The 12,973-nt window shown below is 45.1% G+C and overlaps 1 protein-coding gene across 5 annotated transcripts in view; it reads left to right on the top strand.

The window, feature by feature from the left end:
* Positions 1-5,949: 5,949 nt before the first annotated feature.
* The window catches only part of USP45 (ubiquitin specific peptidase 45), an 81,806-nt gene continuing 74,782 nt past the window's right edge, over positions 5,950-12,973 (top strand). For all 5 annotated transcript variants that reach the window (XM_075554736.1, XM_075554737.1, XM_075554740.1 and 2 more), the window contains exon 1: positions 5,950-6,010. The gene's annotated coding sequence lies outside the window, so the exon portion shown is untranslated. The remainder of the gene's footprint in view (positions 6,011-12,973) is intronic.

The raw sequence follows: 12,973 nt of genomic DNA on the forward strand, positions 1-12,973 counted from the left end.
TCACCAGGGCTTAGACTGATTTGTTCCGTTCTCCCCACCGGCCCCCTCCGCCCACCTTTATTTTTAAAGAGTGAAGTTATAAAAGTAAAGGTAGGAAACACACTGGAGTTTATAGTAAGTAGTGGGTTTTTGTTGTTCCAACTGTTGTTGGTACGACCCCCCTCTTTCCCCCCCAGTAGTGTAGCTGATTGGACTGCCACCCCGCAAGTTCAGCAGTTTAAACCCATCAGCTGTGCTTGGGAGAAAGAGAGGTTTTCTGCTGTCATATAGATTCACAGACTCTGAAACCAGCCGGGCCAGTTGCACACTGTCCTATGGGATTGCTTTGAGTCAAATCACCACCTTGGCAGTGACTTTTGCTGCTGTTTTGTTTTGTTTCCTTGTTTGTTTTACTTTGTAACTGCTAGTTTCAACTGCATGGGCTCTTTGCCAGGATTATTCTTATCACTATACTGATTCAAATGCTGTAAATTAAAAAAAACATGCTGGCTTCCCTTTGACTTGATAATGTAATAAGTTTTAAGATAGCTTTGTCAGGGTTAGGTCTGTTTTATTGCTAATGTAACAAATCACTGCAAACTGCTGTCTTAGAAAAAGAAACCATGAACTAATTATCTGCAGCTAGGAAGATTAGCAGATTTATCAGAGATCAAGGTGCTCAGGAAAAAACAAACAAACTCACTGCTCTGAATTCACTCATATGGAACCCGAGGTACAGAGTAGAACTGCCCCATGTGAATTTTGTTTTTTAGGAGAGGTGACTAAGTTTATTATATTCAACTGGACCCCATAATTCCCACATCAGGCTCCAACACGGCTAGGAGTTGCCACCTCCCACCCCCATACCAGTCACATGCTAGAGGTGTGACAGGGCCAAACCAGTCAGAGCTCTTAGGAAAAACCAGGGTTATGCAATGATCAAACAAGAAAAACAAGCTACAAGATGGGTCTGGTCACTGCACACGGTGAGTGCGAGGTGGACAACGTCCCTTTTGCAGCTGCAGACGTCTCCAGCTGCTGGTGCTCAGGCATGGCGTGAGGTTGGTTAGGGCAGCAATGCCGTGAGCAGCTTCATTATCTGCGGGATCACGGAGCATCGGCCAGCTAGTGAAGGGGCTCGGCAGGTGGAGACGAATGACGCCCATCGGGGTCATGGGCCTGGAGCTCTAGCCGTGGCTCGAGTTTAGGCAGCTTTGGCCTTGTCCTCTAGCTCCTCTAGGAACCGCTCCTGGGACACCGAGTAGAAGGCGTAACCATAACCCCATGCCCAGGCCGGTCACAGAGTTCCATTCTGCCACCCGGCGAGTTCCACCTGCCGCGTGAACCTCAGCTCGTGGGAGTGAGTTTCTCCCGAGGTGGGTCGATGCGCTGTGCCACCGGGCCCTCCCCACTACTCGTATTTAGAGGGTCTCTAGAGCCAGGGCCACCATATTGCAATGCCTTCCTAGTGCCCCATAGGAATTTTTATGCTGTAAATCTTCACTGGAGTGGAAAGCCTAGTCTTTCTCCTGCAGGACTTCTGGCTGGTGCTTTCGAACTGTTGACCTAGCAGTTAGCAGCTCAATGCAACATAGTATGCTACCAGGACGCTAACAAAAAGTATGTTTCTTCTGGTACTCCGGAGGAGACTTTCTTGTCTTGAGATTCTCTCAAGAGAACTCTCCTGGCTACCGTGAGACCATGTGAATAATCCAGCATTATCACTTTATCTGTCAAGGACCCAGGTAGTGGGTTACGGGTTAGCTGCTAACCACAGGGGCAGCAGTTTGAAACCACCAGTTGTTCTTTAGAGAAAGAGGAGGCTTTCTACTCCTGTAAAAAACACAGGGAAATTCTACTCTGACGGACAGAGCCACTGTGAGCAGAACTAACTGGATGACAGCAAGTTTTTTTCTTTCTTTAAGAAAAATCCTCCATTTAGTGACATTTGCAAAGTTTTGTGCCATGTAAAGTAACATTCACCGGTTTGGAGATTAGAATTTGGACATCTTTGAACAGTTAGTATTCAGTCTACCACAACAAGTTTCTAATTACCTTATTTTAATTTTTACCTTAACTTGATTCCCAGACATAATGAAAGCTTTATTTACCCGTGAGTTGAATCAGATAGTATTTTCTTTTTCTTTTAAATCATTTTACTGAGGGCTCAAACAACTCTTATCACAATCCATCCATCCATTGTGTCAAGCACTTTTGTACATTGGTTTCCCTCATCATTCTCAAAACATTTGCCTTTTACTTGAGCCCCCGGTATCAGCTCCTCATTTTTTTCTTCTCCCTCCCTGCTCTCCCCGCACCATGAACACTTGATAATTTATAAATTATTATTTTGTCATCTCTTATACCGTCCGACGGACGTGTCCCTTCACCCACTTGCCTGCTGTCCATCCCCCATGGAGGAGGTTATATATAGATCCCTCTAATCTGCTCCCCTCTTCTCCCTCACCTTTCCTCCACCCTTCTGGTATCACCACTCTCACCACTGGTTGTGACGGGTTCATCTATCCTGGATTCCCTGTGTCTTCAGTTCCCACTGTACCAGTGCACATTCTCTGGTCCAGCTGGATTTGTAAGGTAGAATCGGGATCATGATACTGGGGGGAAGGAAGCACTCAACAACCAGAGGAAAATTGTATGTTTCATCATGTCTCACTGCACCCTGACTGGCTCGTCTCCTTCCCGAGGCCCTTCTGCAAGGGGACATCCAATTTCCCACAGATGGGCCCTGGGTCCCCACCCCACACTCCCCCTCATTCACAATGCTATGATTTCTTTTTGATCTTTGGTGCCTAATACCTGATCCCTTCGACACCCTGCGATCCCACAGGCTGGTGTGCTTCCTTCATGTGGGCTCTGCTGTCTCTCAGCTAGATAGCCACTTGTTCTTCCAGCCTATGGGACTCGCCCCCCCCCCCACCTCCCCGACTCTATATCTTTTGATAGCCAGGTACCACCAGCTTTCTTCACCACATCTGCCTATGCACCCCCTCCCCCATCTTCGGTGTTCATGTCGGGATAGGCTGGTGTGCTTCTTCCATGTGTGAGTTTTGTTGTTTCTCTGCTAGATGGCAGCCTGTTTATCTTCAAGCCTTTAAGACCCCAAGGCTATATCTCTTGATATCTGGGCACCATCAGCTTTCTTCACCACATTTGCTTATGCACCCACTTTGTCTTCAGTGACTGGGTCGGAACAGGCTGGTGTACTTCTGCCATGTGGGTTTTGTTGTTTCTCAGCTAGATGGCCACTTATTTATCTTCAGGCCTTTAAGACCTCAGAAGCTATATCTTTTGATAGCCAGGCACCATCAGCTTTCTTTACCACATTTGCCTGTGTACCCATTGTCCTCAGCGATCGTGCCAGGAAGGTGAGCATCTCAGACTGCCTAATTGTTAGAACAAAGTGTTCTTGGGTTGAGGGAATACTTGAGTAGGGGCCCACTGTCCATTTGTTTCCTTAATACTAAACCTATAAATATATGTACATAGAGCTATTTCCCCCTCATCGTATATAAATATATTTACATCTGCAGTCAAATGCTCTACCATAAATATATTTCCATCTGTGTATGCCTGTATTTAGATCTCTATAACTGTCCTTTGCCTCCTAGTTCTTTCCTCCATTTCTTTGTACTTTCCTCTTGTCCCACTATAATGTTCAGCCTTCATTTGGGTTTCAGGAATTCCTCTCAGTTACATTGTCCTTGATCCAGTCCTGCCAGACCTCCTACACATTGCCACTGATTTTGGATCACTTGTTGTTCCCTTGTCCCTGGGTTTGCTAACACCCACTTCCTTCACCCCGCCTTCCCCTCTCTCATGTCCCCTTGGAAAGTCATCCTGTTGTTCTCTCTTCTGGCTTGTCATTCCCTCCTATCCCTTCCAGGTAGACATACAGAGACAACAATATGCACCATAACAAGACAGAGTACAATGAAGCAACAATAGAAAATAAAACAACAGCTACAACAACAACAACAACAACAACAAAAATCCTCTAAATAGTTCAGGGTGTATTTGTTGTCCTTTACAAGTGCTTTCCAATCGAGTCTAATGGGGTGCCATGCCTTAGCCCCACGTCTATCCCTGGGGATTGCTCTGCTCCCCCTGCTGTTCTGCTGCAAGCCCCCAGTGGCTGGCTTCGGCATAGTAGGCTCAGGGTGGGCACAATTCCCGCTCAGTGTGGGCACAATTCCCGCGAGTGTCTCTAGTGTTGTCCCCCACTGTGCTATGGGTCAATGGGGAACGCTGTGTCCTGTGGTGGGGCTGACCCTGTGATCATCTCTGTGCATTGCTGCTCTGAGCAGAAACATTACCCTCAGGGCTTGGTGAGCCAGGTTGTGCTTCACTCTTAAAAAAAATTTTTTTTATCCCTTCTCCCCTCGTTGGCTCCTGTGTGCTCTGATCAGACAAGTCCCTCTTCTTGAGCTGTAGCTTCTGTGCTGTCCTCTGAAGTGAATTCTTCTGGGGGGGGGGGGGTAGGGGCGCAATAGTCTTTTCTTTTTTTAAATAAATCATTTTATTAGGGGCTCATAAAACTCTTATCACAATCCATACGTACATTAATTGTATAAAGCACTCTTATACATTCGTTGTCCTCATCATTCTCAAAATTTGTCTTCCACTTGGGTTCCTTAAATTAGCTCATTTTCGATATTCTTTTCTTTAATAAATTTTCCTCCCCAGATATTTTAAAAGACATTATTAAAGTTTATTTCCAAGAGATCATTTAATTAAGCTTGTACTTTTAAACAACTCAAATGATTCTGTTTTCAATAATTTAATCATTAATAAAAACATTTCAGATTCATATAGCAGTGACATCATTTACAAGGTTTCTTTTCACATCATTTGAAATCTAGCCAAAGTGTCTCTGCAATTTACGTTGTGGACTAGTTTTGAGGTAAATGTTAAATGTATGGTAAATCTCCGTTGTAGATTCATGTTCTCAGTAAAATCATGTTGTCACAAGAAAGGCTAGACCACTCATCCTAGGGCTCAAGTGCCCAAGTTCTTTCTTGCAGGATCAGCGGGGATCGAAGTGAGATGAATGGGGAGAGATTGTCTCACTCTTCTGGGAAATAACCAGTAGTATGGAATTTATACAGATCATTGAATCTCAAACAACTCATTTTAGTTTTTGTGACCAGTCATGGTCAAGTCAAAGGATGCAGAACAAGAGGGGATTATTAAAATTGTTAGGATTTCCCCCATTTTCTCTCTCCTAAATCCAATGTTAGTCCCAAATATTAGACAAATAAAATGAAGATATGGAAATGGCTGGTCTTCTACCTAACTCTTTTCCTCAATATCAATCAAAAGTTTAAAACGCGCAGCTGTTGACTTAGAAATTACTAATAATTTACTGAGGATCCGTCATTGACTACGCTGTGGGGCACAGTTCTAACAGACACAGTCTCTTATGAGTTGGGATTAATTTGACAGGAACCGGTTTGGGATGGGGTTTTGGTTCCTGGACTGGATATTTGTGAAAAACCTATTCATAACCAGTGAGGATGTTTGCGACAGTTATCACTCTCGTTAAATATTTCCAATCCAGCTATTTTACTAAGCATGTGCAACTGTGATGAGTTATAAGCCAATACAGTTACTATTTAGGGAGCAAACTACCTCTTCCCCCAAAACGCTTTTTTTTTAAAAAACGCGTTTTTTAAAGGTGATATGCGATGTCAAATGTAACTAAACTTCAGAAGAGGTTCAGGGACTGTCCGGCTAGGGATCTAGCAGCAGTCCCCAGGAGGAACAGAGCCGCGCACAGGCAGTAATCCGAACTAATTCGGACTTCATCAGGGAGTTGCAAGATTGGGCGCCGGCTTCCCGCGGCGGGCGTGGAGGGAGCAGGCGCGTCTCCAGGCCCCGCCCCGAGCGCGCGGCTCGGACCGCCCCCAATGAGGGCGTGGCCAGAGAGACAAGGCTCCGCCTCTGCCGGCCCGGGGCCACGGCGCAGGCGCAGTCTGTGCGAGCGGTGGCTGCGACGGGCGGGTCAGGCGGGGTGAGTCCGGTGCTGGGCGCCGCGTTCGGCACGGTTTGGCGCGACCCTGGCGCCTTCGGTAGCGTGGGAAAGCAGCCACGGAAGCCTCTGCGCCTTCATGACGCGCGGGCGCCAGGCGTCACCGAGGCCCCTGCGAGCGCGGCCGGCGACTGTCTGGCGGCGGGCGGAGCCGGGGCACCGCGGCGGGAGGCAGGGGTCGCCGGGGAGGGGACAGGTAGTGACCGCGGAGCGCCACGGTCAGACGCCGGCCGCGCTCTGCTCTTACCGCGTTGGCGCCTCCGAAACTTGGGGCGTTAGATTAGTGACTCAGGAAGCGCGTCTGCCCACGGTTTTCTGGCTGCCTCGTGTAGCACTAAGTGGGACCGAGGCACTCTGGACCTCAGTAAGTTATTTACCATCTTCGTGCCTCAGTTTCCTCAACTCTAACCCAAATCCTGAACGTGCCTTGGAGTTGATTCCGACATATATGGACCCAGAGTAGAGTGTCCAAAACTAAATCTTTATGGGAGCAGAATATCATTTTAAAGTGATGAGTGGATTTGAACCGATGACCTTGCGGTTAGCCTCACCCATAGGACCACTAGGATTCCTTTAAACTATAAAACAAAACCCAGGAGCCATGGTGGTATGGGGAAAAAGAAAAAAAGAAACTTAAATTCACTGCCTTCGAATCCATAGCGACCCTGTAGGACAGGTAAAACTGCCCCTGTGGATTTGCAAGATGAACTTTTCACAGCATGAGAGAGCCCTCAAGGGGCGGCTAGTGGCTTGGAGCCTTGTGATTCGCAGCCCAAGGCATCCACTGTGCCTGCCCACAGGGTAAATAACAGTAATTTATTGGTGGAATCTGTCCCAAGGGGTGCAAACTCTTAACACCTTGGGCTGCCAATGGAAAGGTCGGAGGTTTTATGCCCCTCAGAAATGCCTCGAAATATCTGGTGATCTTTCCCATAGATAAAAAAATCAGCTGACCCCTCAGAGACAATAATGCGAGTATTGATTCCCTGAGGGCATGGGAAGAGGGACAGATAGCAGTGATACATGTATAACTCTACTCCAGTGGGTGGAACAGCAGAATTGTAGGTGAATGGATACATTGGATGGTGTAAGATGTGGCAATGATAATATATAATATATTAAAGGTCTATGGGGGGGATAGGGTGAAAGAGTTCAAGAAGAAAGAGTGTATTGAGAATGATGATGACAGCAATTGTACAAATTATACTTGATCTAATGGAATGATGGATTGTAATATCTGTAAGAGCTCCTAATAAAATGTTTGTCTAAAAATCCGTTGAAACCATATGGAGCACAGTACTTGCCTGGTCCACTCGGGTAACCACGAGAGAGGGTAGGTGATTGTGAGGAGGATTCAAGGGGTACCGTCTGTGAAGTGCTTTAAGGAAAACCTGGGCGAACGCACTTTGATGCTTTTACTCTTTGAATCTGAAAGAGTTGATATGCATGTCCTCAGTTCTTAAGCAGCTTTCCACTTGCACCTTTCCTTAAAATTACTGCTGACAAGAAAGGGGACATTTTTGAGAATAGGGCCTTTCAATTACATAACCTGTTTCTTTAAAAAAATAAAAACAAAAAACATGGGACCCCAAATGGTAGAGAAGTGGGAGTGGCAGGCCTGGTGGGAAATGATCAAGGGTAAGGTTGCTTAGAGAAGAGGTATACTCTAGCCCAGGTGGCGATGAAGCATGGTAGTAGGGCAGGAGGAAAGTCAAGGGAGATGGAGGAAAGAGCTAGGAGTCAAAGGGCATTCATGGAGGTCTAGACAAAGACATGTACATGCAAATATATATAGGAGGATGGGGAAATAGATCTATGTGTCTATATTTATAGGTCAAGTATTAAGGTGGCGGAAGGACCTTGGGCCTCTACTCAAACACTCCCTCAATGCATGAATACCTTCTTTTATTAAATTGGAACTCTATGATGCTCACTCTCCCGACACAACGGCTGGAGCCAAAGTGTGTGAACAAGTAAATGTGGTGAAGAAAGCTGATGGTGCCCGGCTATCAAAAGAGATAGTGACTGGGGTCTTAAAGGCTTGAAGATAAACAAGCGGCCATCTAGCTCAGAAGCAACAAAGTCCACATGGAAGAACACACCAGCCTGAGTGAGCGAGTGGTCCCAAAGGGATCAGTTACCAGGCATCAAAGAACAAAAAAATCATATCATTGACTGCACACCTCCATGATAGGATCGCTGAAGACAAATGGGTGCATAAGCAAATGTGGTGAAGAAAGCTGATGGTGCCCGGCTATCAAAAGAGATAGTGTCTGGGGTCTTAAAGGCTTGAAGGTGAACAAGCGGCCATCTAGCTCAGAAGCAAAAAAGCCCACATGGAAGAAGCACAGCAGCCAGTGCGATCACGAGGTGCCCAAGGGACCAGGTATAAGGCATCATGCAAAAAAAAAAGAAGATATGTGTGTGTATGTATGTGTATATATGTGTATATGTATATATGTATATATATATATATCATATTAAATGAAGGGGGAAGTGCAGAGTGGAGACCCAAGGCCCAAGTGTCGACCAATGGAGATCCCCTCATAGAGGGGTTTAGGAGAGGAGATGGGTTAATTAGGGTGTGAGGTAGTATCGATGAAGAACACAGCTTTCCCCCGGATCCTGGATGCTTCCTCCCCCCAACTACCATGATCCGAATTCTACCTTGCAGGGCTGGATAGGACAGAGGCTGTACACTGGTGCATATGAGGGTTGGAGGTACAGGGAATCCAGGGTGGATGATACCTTCAGGACCAAGGGTGTGAGGGACGATGCTGGGAGAGTGGAGGGTGAGTGGGTTGGAAAGGGGGAACTGATTACAAGGATCCACATGTGACCTCTTCCTTGGGAGAGGGACAGCAGAGAAGGGGGGAAGGGAGACTCCGGATAGGGCAAGATATGACAAAACAACGATGTATAAATTACCAAGGGCATATGAGGGAGGGGGGAATGGGGAGGGAGGAGGGAAAAAAAAAGAGGACCTGATTAAAAGGGGCTTAAGTGGAGAGCAAATGCCTTGAGAATGATTGGGGCAGGGAATGTATGGATGTGCTTTATACAATTGATGTATGTATATGTATGGATTGTGATAAGAGTTGTATGAGTCCCTAATAAAATGTAAAAGAAGAAAAGAGAAAAAAAATGATTAGGGCAAAGACTGTACAGATGTGCTTTATACAATTGATGCATGTATATATATGAACTGTGAAAAGAATTGTATGAGCCCCAATAAATTGTTAAAATTTTAAAAAAATGTCCAAAAAAAACCCATAAAAGGATGTTTAATATCATTAGTCCTAAGGATAATATAAAGCAAATCCAATTATGATGCTATTTCATACATACTAGAATCACTAAAATTAAAAAGACTAGTTATATAAAAAAAAAAAAATAAAATAAAATAAAAACATGTAAGCAGTTTGGTTCACATCCTATACTGGCTGAAAGACATGACAGATTATAAAGCATAAGCTGGAAAAGGTAAACTTTGGAAAAGTAAGAAAGACGGAAGGAGAGAGAAGTGCTAATCATTGGACTTCAGTTTGTCTCCTTTTGCCTTAAAGAGAAATTGGAAAAGAAAGCTGAACAGGCTGAATGCTTTTTAACTAGGTGGGTTACTACACCGGACAACTCTGTTTTAGGTAGAGTGCATATATTAGAAAATCCACTAGAAATATATTCTGCATTGCCAAGTTGGAGTGCTCGTGGCAAAGTGGTTATGTGTTGGGCTACAATCTACAAGCTCAGGAGTTCAAACCACCAGCTAGCAACTCTGGAGAAAGACAGGGCTTTCTGGACTGGTTAAGAGTTACAGCCTCGCAAACTCACAGGGGTGGTTGTACTGTGTCCTGTAGGGTTGCTATGAGTCGGCACTGAGTGATTGGCAGTGAGTTTTGTTTTTTAATTGCCAAGTTAACATTGAATCAGTATTTTTAAAAAACGCTACAATGTTTTTTGTTGTTGTTTACAAATTCTAGATCAAATATCTGGTTCTGCTTATTACGCTGCCAACATTTGCCATGTCAACTCTCATCTTCACCCAGTTTACCTAGTCACAGTGGGGGAATTTGATCACTTTCACGAGTCATATTTCCTAGCTTCTATTAGCCATGTTCTGGTAAGCATTGGACTACTAACCACAAGGTCATCTGTTCAAACCCACCAGCCACCTTGTGGGGAGAAACTGAAGCCCTCTGCTCTGGGAAAGATGTGTGGCTTTGGAAACCCCGTAAAGTGCTATGGGTTGGAGTCACCTCAGGGGCGTGGGTTTTTAGTATTGCTTCTCAGGACAACAAATTACATGAACTCATGAGCGGAAAGACCAGTAAAAGCTACATCTTTCCTTTGTTTTCTGAGATGTGATTGGAAAAATGAGGAGTTGAAGTTTGGGTGACAAAGGTTTGAAATTAGTAGAGAAGAGAGTAGGTAATAGTTGATAGTGGGATATCTTGATCTATTTGGAATTGTGATGTAGTCAGCTTTCTTTTCAGGTGGTTTGGATTAAGGCCTGGTGGAAGTGGTTGACTGGGTTCATGTAGGCTTGGTTCTGCCAGGTGGACCAGGGGGTAGTCCTTAAGGTTGTGCACAGGTTCTCTGGTTCTCCTTTTTCTGGTAAGGTTGAACTCAGACCCACCCACATCTACTTGAAGTTGAATGTGGCCACATGACTTGCTTTGGCCAGTAGAATGTGAATGGTCATTCCGTGTATGGCTTCTAGGCGAAGCTGTAAGAGCCAGGGTCCCTTTTGCCACTTCCCCTTGCTTACTACAGGGATTGAGGGCAAAGGTTGAGATGCAGCCTCTTGTCAGCCTGGATACTAGGAGAAAGCACAAGTGTCTCATCAAGCAAACGAGTAGAACTGGAAGCTGTGGCCAGAACTGAATTTGTGATTTTTCTCAAGGTTGAACTGTAGGGCTACGTGCACATGTGGAGAGAGAAGGTAGAGACGATGTGGTCGGAGAACTGTGGCTTTGCATGCCACTGATGACCACGGACTGACAGAAAGGACTCTGAAGATGAGCCGAGACTCAGGGTTTAGTAGGCAGGGAAAAGATTTTCCCCATAGGATCTTTATCAGTCAAATGTCCTGAAAAAAATTGCCATATAGTTTTGCCACAGAAAAGAACAATATTAAGTTAGGATTCAGACTTATCTATTCCTAACAAAAATTCCAAAATGTGACTTAAACACTGCTTAAATTGTATCCACAATCTTTAGAATTAACCCAGAGCTTTTGTTTTGTGATTTGTTTTTTATATAAGAGATAGAAGTAAAATAGAAAACCCACTGTGGGGAGTATACAACTAGATACTTTACTATTCAAAGTGTCAAGGGCATCAGAGGATAAGCTTGTTAGATTGGCAGAAGCTCAGGTTTTTTGTCAGGTAGTTGAATCAGAATCCACATTTTAATAAGAGCCTCAGGTGACTCATTAACACTGACCTGTATATATACACATATATACACACATACATACATACATGTTTGACAAAGGATATTTGTAAATGGATATGTTTTTACTGCCACTAAATTCATGATTGTGGTGGAGCATACAGGGGACAACTTTATGAACACTTCTTGGCCATAACTAGGTACTTTGGAGGAATGAGTTGCTGGGTCAAGGGGCTCAGGACAGTAACCTTGGGGACACCAAGGTCAATTGGCATACACAGCCCACCAGGTCTGTTTCCTATTTTTGTGAATGGTGAGTGGCCATCTAAGATGCAACTCTTGACCTCTCCCTCTCCAGGGGAAAGAAGAGTGATGAAAATTGAAGACACATGGAAAACGATTAGTTTAGTAGACTACTGGACCACACAAACATGAGTCTCTACAACCCTGAGATCAGAACTGGATGATGCCTGGATACACGACCAACTGCTCTGAATGGGGTCACACTGGGTCATCTGGAATGAATGGGGAAAAGATAGAACGAAGCTCAAAAGCATAAAAGAGACCAGGCTTGCTGATCGGATAAAGAATGATGGAATCCTGGAGACTGGTCCTTGGTCCCTCCTGAGATCTAGAACTAAACTAATTCTTCTGGCTCAGTTTTCAGCCAGACAATAGGTCCCTGTGACCATTAGATTTTATGTCCATTTTCGCCTGCATGAATGTGCGGGGCTGGAGTCCAACCTGGCCTTTATGTCTGCTGGCACATCCCTGGGGGTGTGGCCTCTTAATAAGAGACGCTGAACTGCTCCCTCGTCCTGCTCCCGGCTTTCTTCCATTCTGGGAATTTGGGGCTGCCTCCAGGAGCTGCCACCCTGGAGAGCTGTTGGCACCCCTGCCACGCTTCCACCAACCTAGGACCCATGTGAATGCACCCACAGCATGGCATCTCCCTGCTTCCCACTTTACCTTTCTCTGTCATTGGCCCCCAGCTAGCATCTGACTCGGGCTGGAGTTGGACTGGGTTGGGATGCTTTCTTGATATAAAATTCTTGATTTAAAGTTCTTTTTTTAAAAAATAATTTTATTGAGGGCTCGTACAACTCATCACAATCCATCCATCCATCCATTGTGTCAAGCACATTTGTACATATGTTGCCATCATCATTCTCAAAGCATTTGCTTTCTACTTGGGCCCTTGGTGTCAGCTCATTTTTCCCCTCCCTCCCCGCCCCCCTCCCCTAAAGTTCTTTCTGGTACAAATATGAGTTCCACTGGTTTTGTTTCTCTAGTCAGCCCAACCTACACAGGCTCGAAAAGGAATAATAACACTATTGATGTGTGCTTACCTTAGAATAACTAGTCATTTGGGCTCAAGGGGCAGCATTTACCAAGGATAAAGTGAGAAGGGGTTACGAAAGAAGGAGGAATGGAGACACGGAACTGGGGGGAGGTGGGATGGCTGATAGTACATTGAGAAGATTGCAGCGAGTAAGATCAAACTGTATATATGAATGGTTGGATGCAAAACTGATGATCTTTTTTGCTAAC

Source organism: Tenrec ecaudatus, chromosome 7, assembly GCF_050624435.1.
Source record: "Tenrec ecaudatus isolate mTenEca1 chromosome 7, mTenEca1.hap1, whole genome shotgun sequence".
Lineage (NCBI taxonomy): Eukaryota > Metazoa > Chordata > Mammalia > Afrosoricida > Tenrecidae > Tenrec > Tenrec ecaudatus.